This window comes from Dasypus novemcinctus, chromosome 28 (assembly GCF_030445035.2).
Source record: "Dasypus novemcinctus isolate mDasNov1 chromosome 28, mDasNov1.1.hap2, whole genome shotgun sequence".
NCBI classification, from domain to species: Eukaryota; Metazoa; Chordata; class Mammalia; order Cingulata; family Dasypodidae; genus Dasypus; species Dasypus novemcinctus.
The window spans coordinates 29,948,344-29,974,498 of record NC_080700.1 but is presented as its reverse complement, the minus strand read 5'-3'; positions in this window follow the sequence as shown (position 1 = coordinate 29,974,498).

Genomic DNA, 26,155 nt, shown 5'->3' with positions numbered 1-26,155 from the left:
CTGGTCGTCAGCACGTGTGAGACCAGCCCTGCCATCACATGCCTATATTCATGTTCCCTAATCCCAGAGCTGAGCAAGATGGTCTGTCCATTCATGCCAACAACCAGATACGAACGCCAATATGCCTGGCCTCCTATTTGCCATGCTGCAAAAGATTCTGCCATTTATCCGAGAGCTGGACCAAAGGACAAAGCTAAGGCTCAGCTTGGCTTTGTGCTATTTAGTTCTTGAATTTGCACGACCCTTTGGGCTCTGGAACCATCCCCCATAGACTGGATTCTGTGTCTCAAGGTTCAGGATGAGGAAGAGACAGACAGAGACTGAGGGAGACAGAAAGAGAGACAGAGAGAGAGAATATATTTACGGGTTCTGAGGATCAGCGGTTGGTAAGGGTTGAATTTTGTTCTCCAAAAAAGACACATTCAAGTCCTACCCCCTGTCCCACAAATGTGACACTATTGGATATAGTTTCTTAGAAGATGGGATAAGTTAAAATTAGGCTAAATTGGGATGAGAGTGGGTCCTGATCCAATATGAATGTTGACTTACAAACACAGAGTAATTCGGCCACAGATGCACAGGGGAGAATGTCACATGAGGATGGAGCCAGATTGGAAGGCTGTAGCTACAAGCCAAGAACACCAGGCATTGCCAGCCAACCCACCAGGAGTTAGAAGGAGGCAAGGAAGGATTCTGCCCCACAAGTTTCAGTGGGAATGTGAGCCTGCCGACAGCTTGATTTCCATCCTCTAGACTTCAGACCGAGAAGACAGTAAATTTCTGTTGTTTTAAGTCACCTAATTTGTGTATTTTGTTATGGAAGCCTCTGTTCCAATCAGCTGGCCAGGGAGCATCGTGTCCAGTAGAACAAAAATGGCCCACCCTTGGGGCGCAGATACAGCTCAGTAGTTGAGTGCCTGCTTTCTGTGTATGAGGTCCTGGGTTCAATCCCTGGTACCTTCTTTTAAAAATAAGGCTTCTCAGACCTCTCCCATGAGGTGGCACAATGGAGATGCCAGCCACTCAACATGTCCTTGCATGGCTTCCTTCCCTTTCTTTCCCTGCTCCAATGTTAAACACTGATTTTTGCCTCGTCTTGTTTTCTTTGGTTTGGTCCCTTCTCCTTCTCACCCACATCTTTAATTTCGTTCACCAGTTTTGCCATAATTGTAGTATCTGTCACCCTTCCCTCTCCTGGTGATCCCAACCGTGATATGCATTCTTTTCAACCTCGGTGAATGCCTGCCCTTCTCTCAGCTTCGCTTTTATCCTTTATCATACAGTGGCGTTCTCCTGTACAGCACTTTTGTGGTACGGCATTCACAGTGGGATAATGGAATTGGAGAGGGGAGATAGGGTTGAAGCGAATGTGTGGCTGTTTCAACATGCCATCTGTCGTTGGGCATGTGTTTCAACACTTAAAATTTGCGGGTTAACTGCATTTCCCATTCTAATTTTCTTTGTGTTCACTGACTACATAAAAGCTTGTTGTGCCAAGCCAAATCGACTGTTCTTTTCCTATGTACAAGCCCAGGGAAGTAAGAGCCTGCTGCCATCCAAGCACCACTCATCTTTTATTTTATTCCCTCCATCGTATGTTGCGTACGCGTGTGTGCGCTCACATGCAAGGGCTCCTTTTTCTCACTTTACCCTCCACTGTATCTGTTTGTAAAGCCATTTTCTATTTTTCTGCTTGATTCTATCTCAAAGGCAGCTGGTTAGCCATGACTGTATTGTTTGAATCCAGGGAGAGAACAGAAAGGAGAGCATCATTTATTCGCTAGTCGTCTGTGTTCCATTTGGCTTGTGTCCTCCTGTCCCATCTCCACCCCTGCACTTGAGGTTCTCCCTCTTCCATCTCTAAGATTTTGCACACATGTCCTGCCCTTCCAACCAACCCATTCCCACAAAGTCATCTTCTCGGTAAACAGCCCCCTTTCAACCCATGGTTCAACCTCAATACCAAGCAAACCAGCCTCGAGTTCTCTTTTTCCCTCACCTCTTTGCTACCTGCACATACCCAGGCATATATAGCTGTACATTCCAATTCATATTTTTTTTTAAGATTTATTTATTTATTTCTCTCCCCTCCCTCCCCCCCCCCCCCCACCCCGGTTGTGTGTTCTCTGTGTCTATTTGCTGCATCTTCTTTGTCCGCTTCTGTTGTCGTCAGCGGCACGGGAATCTGTGTTTCTTTTCCTTGCATCATCTTGCTGCATCAGCTCTCCGTGTGTGCGGTGCCATTCCTGGGCAGGCTGCACTTTCTTTCGCTCTGGGTGGCTCTCCTTACGGGGCGCACTCCTTGTGTGTGGGGCTCCCCTCAGCCGGGGACACCCCTGCGTGGCAGGGCACTCCTTGCGCGCATCAGCACTGCACATGGGCCAGCTCCACACGGGTCAAGGAGGCCCGGGGCTTGAACCTCGGACCTCCCATGTGGTAGGCGGATGCCCTAACCACTGGGCCAAGTCTGCCGCCTCCAATTCATTTTTAATACTTTTTATTTTGAAAATTTTACACACTCACAGGAAGTTGCAAAGATACTACCAAGAAGAGCCTTGTCTTGTTCACCCAGTTTTCCATACTGCTAAGCGATGGTAAATGAAAACCAGGAAACTGACATTTACATTATGTTTGTGTATATTTCTGGGCCATTTCTCACATGTAGATTCCCCAACTCCATGTGATGTCACCATCATCACAATGGACATACAGAGCTAATCCATTGTCCCAAAGATCTGCCTTGTGCTAAGCCTTTGTAATCACACCCACCTCCCTCCCCTCTCAGCCTTAAACACTGTGCTTCATTTTTGTCCCCTATGATCTTTGCACATATACTTTCTTTAGCTAACAGCAAGAGTCATGTTTCCAAACTCTAAGTCAGATCGTCTCACTTCTCTGCTTAAAATCATCAGTGATCTGCCACTGTCCTTGGAATAACATCCACTGGATCAGCCCTGCTGGATTTGGCCACTGATCGTCTCTACACAGGCCCCTGGCCATCCCCCTGTTTCCCCAGCTTGTCTGCCACATGGTTCCTTTTGTTCTTTCTGTATCAGGCTTCCTTCTTTGTTTAGAGCAAACTTCCCCACCCATCACTCCACCCCAAACCGAACTTTTCCAGCTTGCCCCTTCTCGTTCCTCAGGATTCATTTTCAAGGTCACCTCCTCAGAGGAGTGAGGTTCCATGAGGTTCCTCGGCCAAGACCTTGCACCTTTCCTTCACAACATCTCCAAGTGTAATTTGTGGCTATATCGTCTCTTTGTTGGTGCCCCTGTTTTTGACTGGCACCATGAAAAATAAGAACATGGGCTCAGACCTTCACGGTTTCCTAAGAACTGCTTTGCAGGAAGGATGGCAGTGAGTGCTCACCCATCAGCTGTGCGACCACCACACACACCCAGTTGCTTAAAACCACAGCATGGGGAGTGGATGTGGCTCAAGTGGTTGAGCACCTGCTTCCCAAATGGGAGGCCCCAGGTTCAGTTCCTGGTGCCTCCTAAAAACAAAAACAAACAAGCAAAGCAACCAAAAAAAAAAAAAAAAAAAACAGCTGAAGGGGAACCGATGCAGCTCAATGGTTGAATGCCAGCTTCCCACATACACGGTCCCAGGTTCAATCCCCAGTCCCTGGTACCTCAAAAAAAAACAAACAAAAAGCACAACATGTCCAAGATGAAACTTCCAAGTTTCATCTTGTGGCCAGCGAGGAAAGAGGGGCCCTGTGGCATTCAAGGAGTGAGAAGACACCTCCCCACGCTCCAGTCAAGATGGAAAGATCCCATGACACCCATCAGAGGAGAGGAAGGTGGCCATTGCAGACACAGAAGAGAAAACACTCAAGCTTCAGAAAGGATCTTTGAGAAGGTGACTGATAACATACGTTTCAAATGAGTCTAGTAAAAATGTGGGATACAGGAGCGGGTGTAGCTCAGTGGTTGAGAACCTGCTTCACCAGTACAAGGTCCCAGGTTCAATCCCCAGTATCTCCTAATAAAAAATAAAAATTAAATAAAAGAGGAATCTATCGTTTGGTTGAAACTTGACCTTTCTCTAATTACTGAGATGTAGTGGTGTCTCCTCATCACAGTCTCCTCTAGCAGAATGCCATCTCCATGAAGGCAGAGACTAAGTTTATGGCCCCGTGCTTAACCTAACGTTTGACGCAAAACGGGCACTCAGCGATGTGTGTTAAATGAACAAATTAATAATGAGCATCGCCTTCCAAGTACGCCAGTCCAGTTTATAACAACCTTCCCTATTTTGCTGCTTCCCTTTGGAAGAAAGCCCATACATATAATCAAATGTGGTCGTAAATTATATGAAGCTCTGATAAGAAAAGTCTTTTGCGGAAAGGTATTTGGAATATTTTAAAATTCTATTTCCTTTAAGGCTTTAGTACAATTCTCTACCACTTAAGTGCATAGACAATTGATACTGGAAAGAAAACGGTATCAATTTCCACACACACACAAAACCTTCTTTGGAGGATTGTATTTTTGAGTAGTTTTCTCAAACTTTCCAGTCATTAAATAGAGGCATACCAAGACATATTGCAGGTTCAGTTCCAAAGCCCATAGATTTTTTGGTTTCCCAGGGCAGATAAAAGTTATGTATGCATTCTCCTGTAGTCTATTAAGTATACAATAACATTATGCCTAAAAAGCAATGTGCATACCTTAATTAAAATGTGAACTAGAGACACCAAGTGAGTTCATATCGTTGGGAAAAAAACAGAGCTGATAAACTTGCTTAACACAATGTTGTCACAAACCTTTCATTTGCAAAAAAACCGACAACTAATCTGTGAAGCACAGTAGAGCAAAGCGCAATAAAATGAAGCACACCTGTAAAAGATCAAGGATGAATGAATTCCTTTCTGTCTTATTTAGCTCACATAGCCCAATGGAAGTGTAAAAACAGATTTGATACTTCCTGACAAGGTAACAACGATTAAGACAAGATCAAGGACTAACCTGAAGAAGATTAAAAAACATTGATTAAATAGCAGCGATAGGGAGGCAAAAATCAATAGTGTACTGTGAGTAGGAAAACAGAAGGATTTAAAGATGAGATTGGTGAATTACATGGTGCTTATGTACGTGGGAAGAAAATGGTACAGCTCTTCACCAAGTTTCTTCATTTTTTTCAAAATGATTTTGAATTGTTTCATGTGATTATCGTACCCAAGAGTAATGGCTCAAAAAAATTTCTTTGGATGAGCTTTAAAGGTCCATCTGGTTGAAACAGGTTTGAAACGGCATTTCCAAAAATGCCTTAACATTATATTGAGAAATGATCACGGTTTATATGAAAGAAGGTAGGGACTATGATGATTATGGAAGGCAGGGATAGGATGACTATAGCCGTTTTCAACCTGCTACCTTCTAGCTACGTGACCTTGAGAGTTCACTCGTGTTTTCTGAGTTCTAGTTTCTTTATATGCAGAATGACAGAATAATATCCATGTTGTGTAATCTTTGAAATGGCGTTTATAAGATTGCCTAACAGAGTTTCTGGCGTGTATTAGACTTTAGTTTCTCATGATGCAAAATAAATGGAATCACATCCAATATTCTGCAAGACATTTACTATTCTACAGAAATCATCCAAAGATGTATAGATAATACAATATTTTGGGCATGAATCCCTTTATGTGAAAACTGACCACACGCTAGCCTTTATTAAAATCATCTTTTGCCGTTGTCTTTGCAGAGGTATCGTTTTTGGTTAACATCAGAATTGAACTCAAGTTGGGCCAAGATGTAGTCCCAGCTGGTGAGCCCTCCCTGCCCCACCACTTGGTCATCTCGGGCCCCTGCTAGGATGGAGTCATGCCCCCCACAAAGACACATTTGATTCCTGACCTCCGCCCTGTGGATGGGAACCCATTTGTAAGTGGGATCTAGGAAAATGATATCGGTGAAGATGAGGCCAGACTGAAGCCAGGGGGTCCTTAATCCAGGACTGGAGACCTTAGAAGCAAAGGAAATAGGAGCACACACTGGAGGAGGCAGATGGGCAGAGAGATGGCCATGTGACCGGGGACCGAATTATGGATCGCCCCAGAATTTGGCGAGAGCATGGCCCTGCTGTGAGAGAGTAAAATTCCTTCCATTAAAGCTGGAATTTATTACAACCAGTCGATGGTATTTGTGATAGAAGCCCTGGCAAACAAAGCCTACTCCACCTGTCTTTTATATTAATGTTATGTTAATATATGTTAATAGCAGACATTTGCAAAACACCAACTACATGTCAACAACCATGCTAAATCCATGGCCTACTTTATCCCTTTTAATTCTCACAACAGCCTTAGGGGTTTTCATCAGTGCTATTTGATGTCTGATAAAATGGGTTCAAGAAGGAAAAGCAATTAAAACATGTGTTAAGCACAGTATGTTTCTAATACACGTATCAAGTCCATGAAGCAATCAGTAACTATCAAATGAGCTCCTCGGTTAACCTGAGAAACATTTTAAATAGAACACTTATTTCAAGTATAACACATTACAAATTAAGAAAAAAAAGAAGTGCTGCCATAATGTGCCATGCTTTTGTAGATTAAAAGACATTGACGGGGAAGCAGGTGTGGCTCAAGCAGTTGGGCACCTGCCTACCAAACGGGAGGTCCTGGATTCAGTTCAGATACAACAAATGGGGAGCGGAGGTGTCTTAAGCCATTGGGTGCCTCCCTCTCACATGGAAGGACCTGGGTTCAGTTCTTGATGCCTCCTTAGAAAAAAAGAAGATGAGCACACAATAAGTGGACACAGAGAGCAGACAGTGAGCGCAAACTGGGGGGGGGGGGGGAATAAATAAACAAAATCTTAAAAAAAAAAGACATTGACCCACCAGATACATTGTGTGGCCCTTGTTTGGGGCTTGAGTCAAACAAATCAAATGTTAATTTTTTTAAAAATTGAGCCAATTGGGGGAGTTTAACTGGAAAATTCATGTTTTTTTTTTCTCGTTGTTGTTGTTTTAGGTGATTAATGGTCTTGTGGTTGTTTTCTTAAGCTTTTTTGTCTTTTAGGAATATCCACTGAAATATTTAAGGATGAAAACATATGAATTCTGGGTCTGACTTCAAAATAATCTCAGCAAGCAGAAGAGGACAGTACAAAAAAGCATAAGGATATTGATTTGTAAAAGATTTCCCAGCAGTTAAAATTGTTAAAGCAGTGGGTATATGAAAATTCAGCAATATTCTGTCAATTTTTTAAAAAATGTATTCCCTTACTGTATTTTAAAAGTTCACCTATGTTGTTGCATACAACAGTACTTCAATCCTTTTATGATTATTATTCCCCTGCATGGATATATCACATTTTATTTATCCATTCATCCATTGATGGGCATTTGAGTTACTTTTACCTTAGAACTCTGATAAATAAAGCTACCAATCCCATACAAGTTTTTGCATGCATGTATGTTTCCAGTTGTCTTGGGTACATACCTAGGAGGGGAATGGCTGGATCATATGGTGTAGCAGTTTGATAAAATTGATGAATTCCAAAAAGAAATATTGGATTATGCTTGTAATCTGATCTGTACCTGGGCATGACTGAGTTATGATTAGGGCGTTGCATCCCCACCCCTTAGTGGGAACTCACAGATAAAAGGCATGGGAAACAGAAACCAGCCCCAGGAAGAAAGGAACCTTGAACCCAGAGAAAAGCAAGCCCCAGGAACGTAGGAACCCAGGAAGCCTGAACCCTGGCAGACGTCGGTGGCCATCTTGCTCCAAATAGACTTTGGTGAGGGAAGTAACTTATACTGTAATGCCTGATATCTGTACCCTTTTTAAAAACCAACCAATTTCTGGTATTTTGCATCAGTACCCCTTTGACTGACTAATACATATGGCAACACTTTAACCTTTTGAAAAACTGTATTCTGTCTACATTTACACATGTCTGATTTTTTTCAAAAAAAATCACTTGAAAAATATTAATGTCCCAGCAATTTGATATAAATAATCTCTACTTCTCACAATGATTCTAAGAGAGTGGCATTATATTTCCATACTAAATCTACCAGAAAATTGATACTTAGAGACACTAAGTAACTTGTTCAAAGTCATTCTTGGGAAGCAGATGTGGCTCAAGCAATTGGGCTCCCGCCTACCACATGGGAGGTCTGTGGTTTGGTTCTCAGTGCCTGCTAAGAAGACAGCCAGCTGGCACAACAGGCTGGCATTGCAAGCTTACACAACAGGATGATGCAATGAGAGGCATAATAAGAAAAACATAATGAGAGACACAGCAAAGCAGGGAGCAGAGGTTCCTGGTGCCTCCTAAAAAGGACGAGGAGAACAGCGAGCTGGTATGACAGGCAGGCACGGTAAGCTGATGTGACAAGACGACACAACCAGAGACATAAGAGGAGAAAACATTATGAGACAACAGAAAGCAGAGAGCAGAGGTGGCTTAAGTGATTAGAAGCCTGCCTCCCACATCGGAGGTCCCAGGCTTGGTTCCCAGTGCCTCCTAAAGAAACAAAAAGAAGATGGACAGACACAGCGAGTGCAAACAAGGGAGTGAGGAGAAATAAATAATAAACCTTAAAAAAAAAACAACACAAAAACCAACAAAGTCATTCTGCCACAAGTGGCAGAGCTTGTATTTGAATCAGACTTACCAAATACTTTTCATTATTCCCTCTGCCTTTCTAAATACTAGAGTGTGTTTCGAAAGAAGTCTACCAAGTCAGGAGAAAGAAATGATATATACACACATTTATTTCATTTTTAATATGCTTTCCGCCATGGTGGCATTTCTTCTGTGAGGAATATGGAAGTCTTCTTTCCTCTTGGACTTTCTTGTCAGAAAAGATATGTATATATTGTATTTTCTTAGTTGTAGTACATTTTTTGTTCCTGCTATGAGAAAGTGTAAGATAACTGTCCACGGCACCATGTCCAAGCAGATTGTGCCTGCTTCGTTAACATGCTATGATTACATCAATAAGAAAAATTCAGTCGACTCCCCTGAAAAATGGGCAAAATATTTGAATACTCCCATGTCCAAAGAAGACATCCAAGTGGCTAGAAATATATGAAGAGATGCTCAGTTTCTTTTGTCAATCAGGAAAATCCAAATGAAAAGCGACGAGATACCACTATAAACACCAGAATAGCTAAAATGAAAAGGATTGATAATACCGAGCACTGGTGAGGATATAGAGGAAAAAGGAAAATGCAAATTAAAACCACAGCGAGATACCACTACACACTTTTAGAAAGGCTAAAATTAGAAAGACTGGCCACACCTGGGAACTGAAATCTCATGCACTGCCAGAAGAAGTGTAAATGGGCACAACAGCTTTGGAAAACCAATGGAGATGCACTCTAGCTAGCTAAACACACTCTCTTTAATACAGAGATTCTGCTTCTAAATACACACCCAACAGGCTGTACATATGTTCACCAAAAGGCAGGAATAAAAATCTCATGACATCCCTACTAATAACCCAGAACTGGAAACAATAATAGAAGGGGTAAATAAATTGTGGTATAGTCACACAATGAAATCTTATACTGTAATTAAAATGAACAAACTACAACTATACATAACAACATAGATGAAACTTGCAAATATAATATTGAAGTATATGCAAATATCTTTTAAATAAACAAACTAAAACCTAAAGTTCCTTTTATAAACAATCACTTGCATATGGCTAGCAAGAGAATATTCTCTGAGGGGAAGCAGACTTGGCCCAGTGGTTAGGGCGTCCGTCTACCACATGGGAGGTCCGCGGTTCAAACCCCGGGCCTCCTTGACCCATGTGGAGTTGGCCCATGCGCAATGCTAATGCGCGCAAGGAGTGCTCTGCCATGCAGGGGTGTTCCCCTGCCCCACGCACAAGGAGTACACCCCAAAAAGAGAGCCACCCAGCGTGAGAGAAAGTGCAGCCTGCCCAGGAATGGCACCACCCACCCGGAGAGCTGACACAACAAGATGATGCAACTAAAAGAAACACAGATTCCCATGCCGCTGACAACAACAGAAGAGGACAAAGAAGAACACGCAGCAAACAGACACAGAGAACAGACAACTGGGGTGGGGGGGGCGGGGAGGGGAGAGAGATAAAATAAATAAATCTTTAAAAAGGAAAAAAAAGAATATTCTCTGAAGGTACATTATGTCCTAAACTAAAGATGATGAGAATTAAAATATTGAAGAGTTACTAAATTGACTAAAGACTTACATTGAATGGTTACCAATGAAGTTGGAGCTTTTGAAAACATTGCCTGACACCAAAGGGAAAAGAGCTATTCTAAAACCTGGAAAGGTTCAAATCTACCCTAAACCCTGATTACACATAAAGGAAATGAGGTGAGAAGAGGAAGGAGGAATCAAAGGCTTAGTCTGAGAAGAATCAAAATGCGGGGAGATGCGTTAGTGTCCTGGCTGCTAAGACAAACCACGCAATGGTTTACCGGCAGGAATGTATTGGCTCACGTTTCCACCCACGATCGCCAGCAATCCTGGTGGCTCATTGGCTATTCTGTCCTGCGGCACTCACAGGGCTGCTTTCCACTCAGGGTTCCACTGACAACCAGCTTGTGCTGCTCCCCGTGACCTCTCTTCTCCATCCGACTTTCACTCTGCTTATCAAGGACTCCAGGGATCTGGATTAAAAACCCAGCCTGATTCACTTGGGCCACACCTGAACTGAAGTAACATCTTGAAGAGAGAGGATTTACCAGAATATGGACCAAGACCAAGAAAGTGTCCAGACTAAACTGGAGGTCTCAATTCAGTCGACCACAGAAGGCATGCATAAACAACTGGACTTGGGCAAATTTATAATTCTGTACACCCCTTATTAATTGTACTTCAGTTTCTTGGATTTAAACACAAGATGGAGAAGATAGATAGTCTTTTTTTAATGACCCAAGATGCAACACCAGGCTACTTTTGGTTCACTCCCTTGGGGGGACTGGGGCCAGGACGTGTCTGGTGTGTATTTGAATCACAGGAACAGGAATGATGTACCTGGTCAACAAGACCTTGTCGGAGTAGGATTTCCTTTACAAGTTTCACTGCCTTGGAATATCCAAACACAAATGAGATGCTTGTAAAATTACATGCTTGGGTGGAGCAAAACAGCTTCTCCAGGATTGCCTTTTTGATGTTTGATATGCAGGGAACATCCCATCCACACTCATGCTGTTTTTTTTTTTTTTTTTTCAAATACCTCCCATCTTCCTTTGTAGGTTACAGAAGCTTATAATGAGACATATAAAGATTCATAATCCATTCAGATCCACTAACCAGAACACATATTATGATAAGCCTAACTTATGTTTATATTTTGCTGGATATTTGAATGAAAATAATCTCCCAGTCAGGAAATTCCTGTGTCTTCTAATAGTATGCAAAAATCCTTGTATTCTATACTCCATGCTTTTTTTTTTTTTTGAGGTAGCGGGGCTGGGGGTTGAACCTGGGACGTCATGTGTGGGAAGCTGGTGTTCAACCACTGAGCTACACCCACTTCCCAGAGCTGGTTTTTTCATTTGTATGTTTGTCACTTGTTTTCTTTTTAGGAGCTACTGGGGATCAAACCCGGGACTGGCACATGGGAAGCAGGTGCTCAACCACTTGAGCTACGTCTGCTTCCCTCCATGCATGTCTAAATATTCCAAAGAATTAACAACTTCCTGAAATACACATGCATAATTTAAGGTACTTTTCAAAATTTTACTCCTTCACAGTAAAGGTGCTTTACTTACATCTCTCGGTTGTAATTAGCTATTTGTTGTTTGCTATCTTCCCCTAGACTGTAAGTATGGTAAGCTCAGGCACCTGAGCTGTCTCATCTCTGGCATCTCCAGTGCCTCATAATAAGAGTTAGCATTTAGGAGTGGTCATTACACACCAGGCCCCTATGCTGATAATTCAATATCCATTATTTCATTAATCGTCAAAACAATTAAGAAAAAATGTTCTCCATTTTAGAGATGAAAAAACAGAGGCATAGAGAGGTGAAGTAACTTGCCCAAAGTTGCATTTTTATAAATAGTGAAGCCTCAACTCAAACAACGCAGCCTTTCCCCCTTCATTACTGTGGAATAGGGCCTGCCACATTGGGTGCATGGCACATAGTAGGTGCTCAATAAATAAATCATGAGCTTCTATTCATAAAGGAAGCTAGGAAACACAGCACACAGCCCTGTTCCACCAGATTCTCTGGCACGAAAGAAGAGTTGCCTTTTGAGAACATCTTACTATGATTTTGGCCTGACATCTTCAGCCAGTTAACTAACTGGGCAATCTACTAAGTAAACGCTATTCTCTTACCTCAGAATGCAAGGTGAGTCTAAAGTGAGCTCTCAAGAAACCAATAATTACCAGATGATACACAAATAGGAAACAACCATCAGAGTCTAAAGCTTTCTAAGTATTAATTCCTGTTTGTCCATAAGATGATGGGACTTCTCTGGTTTATCCATCTCAACAGATTCCACATCGGGGGCCCATTGTGGAAAGACCCATTTGGAATCCAGCCCATGAATATTTGTCCTTCCATGTCACGGCTTAGTTTACATCTTTGTCATTATTTGTCTAGAGAGTTCTACTGCCTCTCTACAGCCCTTGGTACGGTTCATTGTATCCACGGGAGAAAGCAAAATATAAGTTTATTATGAAGTAAGATATGAGTCATCCCTTCACTGAACACAAAATACTACCATGTTTTGTTTCGTTTTTTAAACAAATCTTATACAGTATTTAATATGCCCCAGGCACCCATCTAAGCATTTTATTCATCAATTCCTTCTCAGCCACCTCCTGAGGTAGTATTTGAGTTACTTATTGCTACATAACAAATTGTCCCCAGACAAAGTTTTATCCCAGTTTGTACAGGTCAGGAATTTGGGAGTGGCTTAGCTGACTAATTCTGGCTCAGAGTATCTCTTGAGGCTGCCATCCCCAGATGCTGGCGGGGGCTGTCGTCATCTGAAGGTCTGACTGGGGAGGAGCCACTTCCGAGCTCACTTACGTGACTGTTGGCAGGACTCTCAGTTCCTCGCTGGTTCCTGGCCAGAAGCTACCATGGGGTTCTCTCCATTAGGCATAATGGAAGCTGGCTTCCCAGAATGAGCCAGCTGAGGGACCAAGGCAGAAGCCCTACCATTTTTTGTTTTTCTCTTTTTTGTTTTTTCAGGCGGTACCTCGGATTGAACCCGGGACCTTGTACATATGAGCAGGTGCTCAGTTCTGAGCTATGCCCACTCCGTCCTGGTGCTTTTTTCAACCACTATTTCCACCACTTTTCTATTTGTTAGAAGTGAGTCACTTATCCCCATCCATACACAAAAAGAAGGAAATTAAGTTCCACTTTTTGAAGTGAATTTGTGGACATATTTTATGCCATTACAATTAGGTTCTATTTTTAGCTTCATTTTGCAAGTGAGAAATCTGAGATTCAGATGCATTTGGTAACTTGCCCAACTTCACATGGCTATTTAACAACAGAGGCAGGGTTCAAACACCAGGCACTAGAATTCAGGTTTTTAACCACTTATGACATGCTACCATGAAAATCAAACACAACCATTCCATCGTTAAAAGAAAATGAAATTGTAAAAGCTTAATATTGGTTGAGTATCTTTTACATGTAGCAGAATGCTGTCACTGTATCAAGAAGCTTACAGTCTAATTGGGAAAGCAGGATCTACAGTTAAAATGTAAGTAATAAATTACTAAATGTATTTAAGTTAAGTATATAACATAAGGGAAATGGATGTGGCTCAACCAACTGGGCCCCCGTCTACCATATAGGAGGTCCAGGGTTCCATGCCCGGGGCCTCCTGATGAAGGTGAGCTGGCCCACGTGGAGCACAGGTCCATGCAGGAATGTCACCCTGTGCCAGAGTGCCACCCTGCGTGGGAGTGCCGCCCCGCACAGGAAAGCTGCTCCATGCAGGAGTGCTGGCCAAGGTCGAAAGTTGGTGCAGCAAGATGATACAACAAGAGACACAGACACAGAGGTGAGAAAATAAGATGTAGCAAAACAGGGAATTGAGGTGGCACAAGAGAGTGATTGCCTCTCTCCTATTCTGGAAGGTCCCAGGATCAGTTCCCAGAGTGACCTAATGAGAATACAAGCAGACTACAGAAGAACACACAGTGAATGGACACAGAGAACAGACAACGGGGCAACGGGGAGTGAGGGGGCGAGAAATAAACAAAATAAATATTTTTTTAAAATAGCAAATATAAATATCAATCAGAAAAATTCTTCAGAGACTCATACCATAAGAGAATGGCTAAGTAAATTGCTGCCATTATGCAGCCATTAAAAAATCTTTTTCATTAAAAATTATTATGTGACCTACATAATTTTGAGGGAAATTCATATGAGAATAAAGAAAATACAGGATATAAACTTGTGTATCTATGTGTGCATTTTAATGTAACACAAAAATATTAAAAAGTTTATAATGTAATAGGATTAGAGGTAATTATTTTAAGATTGCTTTCTCAAATTTTCTTTACTGTGGATGTTGTATATCTAAAAACCTTAAAAAGACAAAGAGACACAAGGTCTCATCAATAATTAGTAACAGAATAAAAATCTGCGCCTATTGAATGGGTGTCTTTACTTCTTGCCTTATTATAGATATAACACACAGATTTTTATTAATTTTCTCTTTTAAAGAAAAGACGTTACTGGTGGACATTTTGGGACAAGAGTTATACTTGAGATAGCATCTTATGTGGACTAACACAATTTAGAAAATAGACATTTTGGTCCTATCTGGAACAAAATACCCACTGCAAACTGAAAAAAAGTAACCACGTGGTTATAAGCAGGTATGGTGCTAGAGCTTGTGCCCCATCTAGTGTTTCTCTTTGCATTTCTAAACCCTTGGACTCAAATATCCCAAACTCTTTTCTATGCTGATGACATTTGGGGATCTCGAGGAGTCATAATTACATGAATAATTTCCCTTGACCATTCCAGATGTATAGCCTTCTGTTCTAACTTTTTCTTCATAGGAGAATAAATACTCCTGTTCTCCCCGCCCCTCTGCCCCCCACCTCCCCGCCATTGTCTGCTCTGTTGTGTCCATTTGCTGTGTATTCTTCTGTGTCCGCTTGCATTCTCAGCGGCACCGGGAATCTGTGTCTCTCTTTTTGTTGCATCATCTTGCTGCGTCAGCTCTGTGTGTGTGTGGTGCCACTCAACGGTGGGCTACTCTTTTATTTGGGCAGGACCACTCAACGTGGGCCGCACTCCTTGCGCATGGGGCTCCCCTACGCAGGGGACACCCCCGTGTGGCACAGCACTCCTTGCACGCAGTAGCACTGTGCGGGGGCCAGCTTACCACACAAGTCAGGAGGCCCTGGGTTCAAACCCTGGACCTCCCATATGGTAGATGGACACTGTATCAGTTGAGCCATGTCCGCTTCCCCAGCAAAGCATTTGCTGCCCTGTTAAAAAGAGTCACCCATGTGGGCACTGAGTTTGAAGTATTTGATTACCATTGTCTAGCATTCCAAAAATGAATGGCAAATCATTTTTTTAATTACCCTAAGGAATGTGTATAACCACACCCTCGGGTAAGGAGTGGATGTGAGGAGCTGAGAGAGAGAGAGAAGTTGCGGTTTCAATTCAGGAGGCAAAAAGTAAAGAAAATGAGGCTAATCAGAGACTCACCAGCTAAATTATGCAACTTGCAAGTTGAGTCTTCATTTTTTCACAAAACCTAAAAGATTCCAGGAAATCAGTCTATTCACTTTCCTGGAATCCTTCCTTGACAGCAAACCCTAGGGTCAGTGTGGAGAATGTCTGGCTGGTTTTCTTTGAGTGTTTGACAAGGCTGTCTCACAGAGGTGTCCCTCAAGCCAGAGGAAAATGAAGACAACCCAACAGCAGACTAATTCCCTGCCTCCAACCACTCCAGAACAAGTATCTGGGCTATATGGGATGACCCTGGGAGACCCCTTAAAATGATGCCAGAATCTCTCTCACAGTATATTCAAATGACCTGAATAAATAAGGTGCATATGCAAAGAGAGTCTTCAATGCCTGTATTTTACTTACTTTTTACATAATACAAGCATCTGAAGAAAAATAAAATTACATATGCTAATAAAAGAGATAGAACAGCCTCATGAGTTATAATAAAAGTGAATGGAGATATAACTGAGCATTGCCTTTATTGAGCAAATGCGAAAAACTGATTTTACTTGGATGAAAATATCTCACTAGTGACTCTTTGAATTTTGTTAATACTGCTATCCTGGGACATTTTGTAAAGAAAACATTAATGTATTTATCCCCAATGAAACAGCAACCCTTTTAGAACAATGTTAATTATTAATGAAAAATACTTACAGAAAAATTGGCATAACTGATATTTCTAAATTTTGACATCCTTTCCCTGTTACGGGAAAATTAAGAAAAACTTTCTTTCCAAGTCTTTTTTTTTTGCTGGAGAAGTTGTGTGTTTACAAAACAATCATGCATAAAATACATGGTTCCCATATACCACTCTATTATTAACAGTTTGAATAAGTGTAGTATATTTGTCACAGTTGATGAAATCATATTTCAATAATTTTACTATTTACTATAGTCCATGATTTAACCTTGGATTTCCTGTTTGTCTTGTGTAGTTCCAGGAATTTTTTTTTTTTTTTTTTTTTTAAAGATTTATTTTTATTTATTTAATTCCCCTCCCCTCCCCCGGTTGTCTGTTTTCTGTGTCTTTTTGCTGCGTCTTGTTTCTTTGTCCGCTTCTGTTGTCGTCAGCGGTACGGGAAGTGTGGGTGGCGCCATTCCTCGGCAGGCTGCTCCCTTCTTCGCGCTGGGCGGCTCTCCTTATGGGTGCACTCCTTGCGCGTGGGGCTCCCCTACGGCGGGGGACACCCCTGTGTGGCACAGCACTCCTTGCGCGCATCAGCACTGCACATGGGCCAGCTCCACACGGGTCAAGGAGGCCCGGGGCTTGAACCGCGGGCCTCCCATGTGGTAGACGGACGCCCTAACCACTGGGCCAAAGTCCGTTTCCCGAGTTCCAGGAATTTTTTTAAAAAATTTAATTCTAGTACCAGATATACAAGCCAAAATTGCATCTTTTAAACACATTCAAATTTATATTTCAGTGCAATTAATTATGTTCAATGTTGTGCTACCATCACCAAAATCCATTATTTAAATATATCTATTGCTCCAAATGGAAACTCTATATTTTAAGGTTTAACTCCTCCTTCCCTCTCCCTATCCCATCCCCTAGTAACCTATATGATAGATTCTCACTCTATGAGTTTGCTTATTCTAATCACTTCATTTCAGTGAGATCACACAAACTTTATCCTTTCGTGTCTCTCACTTATCTCACTCTATATGTCTTCAAGGTTATCACATGTATCAGAACTCCATTCCTTTTTATGGCTGAATAATATCTCATTGTGTATATATCACATTTTGTTTACCCATTCATTGGTTGATTGATACTTGGGTTGCTTTCATGTTTTGGCAATTTTGAATAATGCTGCCATCAACATCACTGGGCAAATATCTGTTCAAGCCCCTGCTATCAATTATTTTGGGATAACCCTAGAATTAGGATTACTAGGTCCTATGGTAATTCTATACTTAGGTTTCTGAGGAATTACCAAATTGTTGTCCATAGAAGCTGCACCATATTACAGTACCCCCAGCAATGAACAAGGGTTCAAGTGTTCCTATTTCTCCAAACTCTCTCCAACACTTGTAATTTTTCTTTAATAGAACCCATTCTAGTGGGTGTGAAATAGTATCTCATTGTGGTTTTGATTTGCATTTCCCTAATGGCTAATGATGTTGAGCATCTTTTTGTGTGCTTTTTGGCTATTTGCATATCTTCTTTGGCAAAATGTCTGCTAAAGACTTTTGCCCATTTAAAATTTTTTTTGTCTTTTCATTATTGATGTGAAGTATTTCTTTATATATTTTGGGTATCAGACCGTTACCAGATATGTGGTTTCCAAATATTTTCTCCTGTTGTGTAGCTTTACTTTCATGATAAAGTCCTTTAAGGTGCAAATTTTCTCATTTTGATATGTTCCAATTTTTATCTCTTTTTCCTTTTGTTTTTTGTGCTTTGGGTGTAAAATCTAAGAAACCATTGCCTAACATGAGGTCCTGATGATGCTTCTCTAAATTTTCTTCTAGGATTTGATAGTTCTGGCTCTTCTGTTTAGGTCTTTGTTCCATTTTGAGTTGACCTTTGTAGATGTTGTGATATATGGGTTCACCATCATTCTTATGCAAATAGAGATTGAGTTTTCCCAGCACCATTTGTTGAAGAAACTATTCTTTCCCAATTGAGTGGACTGGGCAGCCTTGTAAAATATCAGTTAGCCATAGACGTGAGAGTTTTTTTCTGAACTCTAATTCAATTAGATTGGTCCCTATATCTACCCTTGTGCTTGTACCTTGCTATTTTGACCACTGTAGCTTTGTAATAAGTTTTAAAGTCAGGAAGTGTGAGTCCTCCAACTTTGTTCTTCTTTTTCAAGATCCCTTTGACTACCCAGGCCTCCTTACCCTTCCATACATATGTGATGATTGGCTTTTCTGCAAAGAAGGCTGTTGGAATTTTTATGGGATTGCTTTGATTCTGTAAATTGCTTTGGGTAGAGTTGATATCTTAACAATATTTAGTCTTCCAACCCATGAACACTGAATGTCCTTATATTTATTTAGCTCTTCTTTGATTTCGTTAGCAACATTTGTAGTTTTCTGTGTGCAAATCCTTTACATCCTTGGGTAGATTTATTTGCAGATATTTGATTATTTTAGTTGTTATTGTCAATGGAATTTTTTCTTCAATTTTTCTTCCTATTGTTCATTGCTAGTGTATAAGAAACAATACTGATATTTGGATGTTGATCTTGTACCCTGCCACTTTGCTGAATTTATCCACAGCAAAGCTCTAGTAAATTTGTTGTGGATTTTTTCAGAATTTTCTGTGTGTAGGACCATGTCATCTAGAAATAGGGAATATTTTACTTCTTCCTTTCTGATTTGGATGGCTTTTATTTATTTTTCTTGCCTAAATGCTCTGGCTAGAATTTCCAGTACAATGTTGAATAACAGCAGTGACAATGGGCAACCTTGTCTTTTACTGGTCTTAGGAAGGAAAACTGTCAGTCTTTCACCATTAAGTATGATGTTAGCTTTGGGTTTTTCTATATGTGCTTTATCATGTTGAGGAAGTTTTCTTCTATTCCTAGTTTTCTAAGTGTTTTTATCAAGAACAGGTGCTGAATTTTGTAAAAAAAAATTTTTTTTTGAAGAGTTTGAGCAGGATTGGTGTTAATTCTTGGTGTGTTTGCTAAAATTCTCCTACGGCAGCAGCTGTTCCTGAGCTTTTCTTTTTTCAGAGGTTTTTCATTACTGATTCAATCTCTTTGTTTATTGAGAACTTCTATTTCTTTTCAGTCAGGGTAGATCGTTTGTGTGTCTCTGGGAATTTGTCTATTTCATTAGGTTATATAATTTTTGGCCTATAGTTGTTCATAGTATCCTCTTATAGCCCTTTTTATTCTGTGGGTAGGTAGTAATGTTGCCCTTTTCATTTCTGATTTTCATCATTTGTGTCCTCTCTTTTTCATCATCAGTCTAGCTATAGTTTTATCAATTTTACTGATCCTCTCAAAAAACCAACTTTTGGTGCTATTTATTCTTGCTATGTTTTTTAAAGATTTATTTTACTTATTTTTCCCCCACCCCATTCCCCCATTGTCTGCTCTCTGTGTCCATTTGCTGTGTGTTCTTCTGTGTCTGCTTGTATTCTCATTAGGTGGCTCTAGAACCAGTCCTGGGACCTTCTGAAATGGGAGAGAGGTCATTACTCTCTTGCACCACCTCAACTCCCTTACTTGCTATTTTTTAATTCTCTGTATCATTTATCTCTGCCCTAAGCTTTGTTATTTCCTCTCTTCTGCTTGCTTTGAGTTTAGTTTGCTCTTCTCTATCTAGTTATTCCAGTTTTGAGGTTAGAGCTGTGATATGAAACTCTCTTCTTTTTTAATGTTAACATTTAAAACTATAAATTTCCCTCTCAGTACTGCCTTTCCTGCATCCCTTAAGCTTTGGTATACTGTGTTTTCATTTTTATTCACCTCAAGATATTTTCTAATTGTTCTTGTGGTATCCTCCTATACCTATTTGATGTTTAATAATATGTTGTTTAATTTCCACATATGTGAGTGTTCCATTTCTCCCTGTTATTTATTTCTAGCTCATTCCATTGTGATTGGAGAAGACACATTGTATGATTTCAATATTTTGAAATTTATTGAGACCTCTTTTGTATGGTCTATCTTAAAGAAAGATCCATATGCACTCCAGAAGAATGTATAGGCTGCTGTTGTTGGGTGAAGTGTTCTGTATTTGTCTATTATGTCTAGTTAGAGTATTGCCCAAGATTTTATTTCCTTATGGACCTTCTGTCTAGATGTTCTTTCAATTAAGATAGAACCATCAATTACTCTCTTCAAATTTATCAGTAGTTGCTTCATATATTTTGGGACTCTCTTTTTGGGTACATATATATGTATAATTGTTACATCTTTTTGTTGAATTGACTCCTTTATCATATATAATGACCATCTTTGTCCCTCCTAACTGTATTTGACTTAAAGATTATTTTATTTGATATTGGTATATCTAACCCAGCTCTTTTTTGTTCTCTATTAGTATGATAAATATTTTTCCACCCTTTCACTTTCAACTTTTTTTCTATCATTATTTCTTTGAATTTAAGGTGAATCTCTTGTAGGTAGCATATAGTTGGGTCATACAGTTTTATACTTTCTGCCAATTTCTACCTTTGACTGGAAAGTTTAATCCATCTCCATTTAAAGTCACTACTGATAATGCGGCACGTTCTGCCATTTTGCTCTGAGTCTTTGTAAATCTTATGCTTTTTTGTCTTTCTATTCTTCCATTACTGCTTACTTTTATATTTATTTTATCTTTTACATTGGACCATATTGAGTACCTTTACATTTCTATCTGGATATACTTTCTATATATTCTTCTTGTGGTTACCACGGGGTTTAACCTCTTAAATATATAATAATCATTTTTTGGTTTGATTCCAACTTGACTACAATTTTAAACATATACACTTTTCATACACCTCTTCATTCCCCACCTTTTTTGTCCTTGATACCAACTATATCTTTGTGCATTGTATGTCCAAAACCATAGACTTATCATTACTTTTTATGCATTCGCATTTTAGCAGTTATAGGAAATAAGTAGAATTACATACCAAAAAATGCAATAAGTTGTACTGGCTTGTATAATTACACAAATGGCTACCTTTACCAGAGGTATTTATTTATTTTTGCTGTTTTGAACCACTGTCTAGTGTGCTTTCCTTTTAGTCTGAAGAAGTCCCTTTAGGATTGCTTGTAGGGCAGGTCTAGTGGCAATGAACGCACTCAAGTTTTGTTTATCTGGGCATGTCTTAATCTCTCCTTCATTTTTGAAAAAAAAAAAAATCTTGCCAGATAGAAAATTCTTAGTTGACAACTGTCTTTCAGTGCTTTAAGTATTTCAACCTACTCCCGCCTTGATTTTTGCCTCCATCATTTTTGATGAGAAATTGGCACTTAATCTAAATAGGGCTCCCTTGTACATAACACATTTATTTACTTGCAGCTTTTGGAACTCTCTCTTTGTCCTTTGCATTCAACAGTTTTATTAGTATGTGGCAGGGCATATTTTTCTTCAAGTTTACCCTGTTTGGTGTTCTCTGGGTTTGTTGGATGTGCATATTCACATCTTTTGCTATGTTTGAGAAGTTTCCTATTATTATTTCTTTGTATATTCCTTCTTTCCCTGTCTCTCTTTCTTCTTATCTGGGACTCAAAAAAATATATATATATATATTAGTATGCTTGATGGTGTGCAACTTCTCTTAGGCTATTTTTGCTTTTTACAGTTTTTTTTCCTTTTTGCTCCTCAGCCTGATTCACTTCAATTGTCTTGTCTTCAACTTCACTGATTCTTTTTCTGCCAATCTGCAGCTCCAATCTGCTGTTGAAACCCTCCTGCGAATTCTTCATTCCATTTAATGTGGTCTACAACTCCAGTAGTTCTGTTTGGTTCCTTTCAAAAATTGCTATCTCTTTATTGAGACTCTCATATAATTCATTTTATGAGATTCACTACATGGAGATTCTCATTATTATTCATTCATTCATTCTCATATTATTCATCCCTCTCCCAGATGTTAGAAGCAAGTAAGCCTTTGCTTAAGGCTGTCCACCTCAATTCTTTCTTAAACTGCTTTCATTGTCCATGTCTCAAGCTGATTTGATGAAAAGCAAATTCTGAGAAAGGGCACCCCAGAGAGGTATTTCCCAAGTCAGACTTTCCCAGCTAAGACAAAGCCAGGGACCCACAAAGGAGGTCCAATTTTCCTGGATAGGGAATTTGGGAGGGGCAGGAAGGGCTCCAGGATCTTTTTCCACTGCTCCCCAAAGCTGCACTATTTTGAGCTGGCCAGCAAACGCTGCCTTTCAACTATTTTCTACAGTTCCAAAGAAGCTTGGTGTCTTTAAGTCTCCTCCATTGCCTTTGTCTGTGGTAGACTGGAACAACGGCTGCCTCAGAGCTGGGCCCCAGCAATCCAAAGTTACTAATCTATAGCTGTGAAGAGCAATCAGCCCATGTGCACTCTTGATCTTGGGGAAGAGGATTTTTATGTCCCTTTCTGACACCCATAAGCTAGACCAGTGGCCTGACCCCACTGTGCACTGCAGTAAGAGTGGAGGACAGGCACCAGTAACAGCTACTTGTACTCAACTATTGTAGCTCAGTGTTGATTGCAGTTTACTGGTCTTTACCAGCCTTTTCTACCAATTTTCCCTGGGTGTACTGTGTTTTAGAGTTTTGAAATAGTAGTTTTGGACAGTTCTTGCCTGGTCAATAGTTGTTTTGATGGAGGAACTGATTCCTGGAGATTCCTACTCTGCCACCTTCCGACAACTTGCCTCTAATATGTGCTCATTTGCTATATAAGGTAATATTCACAGGTTCCAGAGATTAGGAATTGAGTGTATCTTTGGAGGGGTTGGTCATTTTTCCAGCCTACAATTGAGACAAAATGAAATGTTTGATTTTCCCCCTTTCTTTCTTCTTTGGGAAAATAGAATACATAAGACTAGAATAAATGGTCAATTAAAACAGTAGAGAGCTCTAACCTGCCTGTTCCTGAGTGAGTATATGGCTTACATTCATTCATAGTTAATAAAAACAAAATCACCCTAGCACATAGAGGCTGAGAATTTACTAATTCTATTTCTGAGCCACCTTTTCTTTATTAGCTCTATAGAAAAATTTAAAGGTTGTGCTCAATTACCACGACCCAAGGGCTTACCACCATCATCAATCATAGCGCACTGCTTAAAAAGATGGCTGCAGGGTCCACAGAATGGAGGAATAGCGTATGGATTAGAGTGGACTTACTGACATTCTATTCTGGAGCTAATGTGATTAGTAATGGAAGTAAATGTAGCATTGATGTGGAGAAAGTGGCCATGGTAGCTGGTGAGGGTGGGGAGTGGGAAGAAGAGACGTGATGTGAGGGCACTTTCAGGACTTGGAGTTGTCCTGGGTGGTGCTGCAGGGACAGTTACTGGACATTGTGTGTCCTCCTATGGCCCACTGGGTGGACTGGGGGAGAGTGTGGGCTGTGATGTGGGGGACCATTGACCATGAGGTACAGCGGTGCTCAGAGATGTATTCACCAAGTGCAATGAATGTCCCATGATGATGGAGGAGGTTGTTGTTATGGGAGGAGTGGGGTGAGGGGGTTAGGGGGTACAGGGGGGCCTCATTTTTTTTAATGTAACATTAAAAAAATAAAGACAAAGAAATCTTTAAAAAAAGATGGCTGCAGATATCTCTAACAACAGAGCATTATTGAAAGTCTTGTTAAATACATGTTTCCTCTTCCTTTTATTTTTTTCCCTAAGAACCAATATGCATCACTAGCTGTTACTCTAACTCATTAACTCTTCTCATCCCGGTCAAATTTCCCTAGCACTTTCAAGGAGGCTGGCTTCGTTTCATTTGAGCCTCTGTCTTTTCCAAGGTCATCAGTACACTGTACATCAGAAGTTCTGTGTGACTTTGATGCATAACTTATTAGGTGCCTTTGTTGTGTTCCTGGGATCAAACACATTATTGCAGGCAGCGGTGATAACGGGCAATCCTGCCCCAGCTCCTTGATCAAATCACAGACAGCAGCCCTCGAATTCATGGGTAAGCCCCCCAAGGTGCTAGATTAATTGCTCTGGAAATTAAATTCCTTCATTTCTTCTTCTCCCTGCTCCCCCCGCCCCCCGCCCCCCAAAAAAAGGCATGTTTCCCTGCTCCTGGTAATTTTCCACCTTGACCTCTGAGCAGGAGCAGAAAATTAATCATCCACTTAGTGCCTAAACCCCTGTTGAGACGCCAACAAGGCTGCTTGACCAACAGGTACCTGTCCCCAGCCAGGAGAGCTTTCCTTGACCTTTCCCAGAGGGCTCTTTAAAGTCTATCCATCATCCCTCCCAAGAGATGCATTCTTTGAGCAGCTTGATGGCAGGGAGTGTTGATCCAAGGCTTTACTTTCAACTGATGAACGGGTATAAAACACCTAAGCAAGCCCCACCCCGTGCCCTGCCCCACCTTGGTGAAATGGCTCACTTAGTACATGAAAGCATTCCATCATCCCCAGCTCCCTTTCAGACTCACTTGAGGTGAGACATGCAAAGCTCAGGCTCTGCTGACATATCTACAAGGCTTAGTTCACTGATTTTGTGAACAACATGATCCAGCAGGTGGGATTAATTATTTAACTGGTTTTAATGCATGCTGGTAACTGTTTTGTTTTTTTTTCCCCCTTTCTATCCTGATTACTTAAATAAAGAAATCAGAGAAAAAAATAATTGTATTCTTTCACTTCCTCCAATGTATGTTCTCTTCCTGTGCCCAATGACATATATATATATTTTTTGCTACTGCTAAAGTATATTAATTATATGCATCGACAACATACCAAAAAACTTTATGATGTTAAGACTTTTAGACCTTAGGAAGTAGGTGGAAAGGAATGAAGCTAGAAAGACATAAAACGCTGAGAAATCCTCAGCAAAGTTATTTTTCTTGCCCTGCAAGTCACAGGATGCCCTCAACTATTGTAGCTCAATGTTGATTCTCATATTTGCAAGCTGTTAACGGGATCTGATCTCAGTATCATGAAAAGGAGCTAGCATTCATGCCTAAATTGTTAGGCATTTTAATCCCTGAACGGTCACAGGTACTCTAATAAGAATAGATATTAATACCCCAATTTACGGATAAGGAACCAGAGGCTCAGAGAAGGAATACAACTTGCCCAAGTTCATGCACCAGGAAAGGGGCAGAACCAAGGTCCAAACCATTTTTACCTGACTTCAAATCCATGTTTCTGGATCATACTGATTTCCCTTGGGTAAAAATTTAAGGGAAAGAAAGAAATTTGCCTCAGGCAATCAAGTAGTTTCTTTGAAGTTTTATACATATTAATAGATTAATACATTTGTGTGCTCTGTGTTCGTGGGTATATAAAATTATATATTAGGATAAAAGGAAATGTGCCCTCCTGGCTTAATATTTTGAAGAGGGAAGTAGGCATATTTCAGGAATTTACAAACTAGGTTTAAAACCAATGAATTTCTTTTAAGTTTTTTCCAACATCACCAAAAGTAAGGAAAATAAATCTAAATGCCTTATGGAGCTTCAGGATTCAATCGTTTGTATAGTTATGGCTGAGCAGGGTATTTCATCAACACCTCTCCTTGTTTCTAAATCATTAATACATTGTCTCCATATTTAAATAACTTTCCTTCGAAATATCAGTTATAACCACATCGAGCCAATTTAGAGGTGTAACCCATGTTACAAATAAATCCTTCAAAAAATGTACTACATGCCACTCTATCCATTCTGGACACAAATAAAATTTTAAAAATATATTTATTTGCGACAAGGAGTCAGCATACATCAGATTACAGGGTATAGTTTGAAGATGTATGCCTGTTAAAGGTTACCAAGGCCCAAAAGCCTTCCATCAAGAATCTAAAAAAACAAGGGATGTCTTAC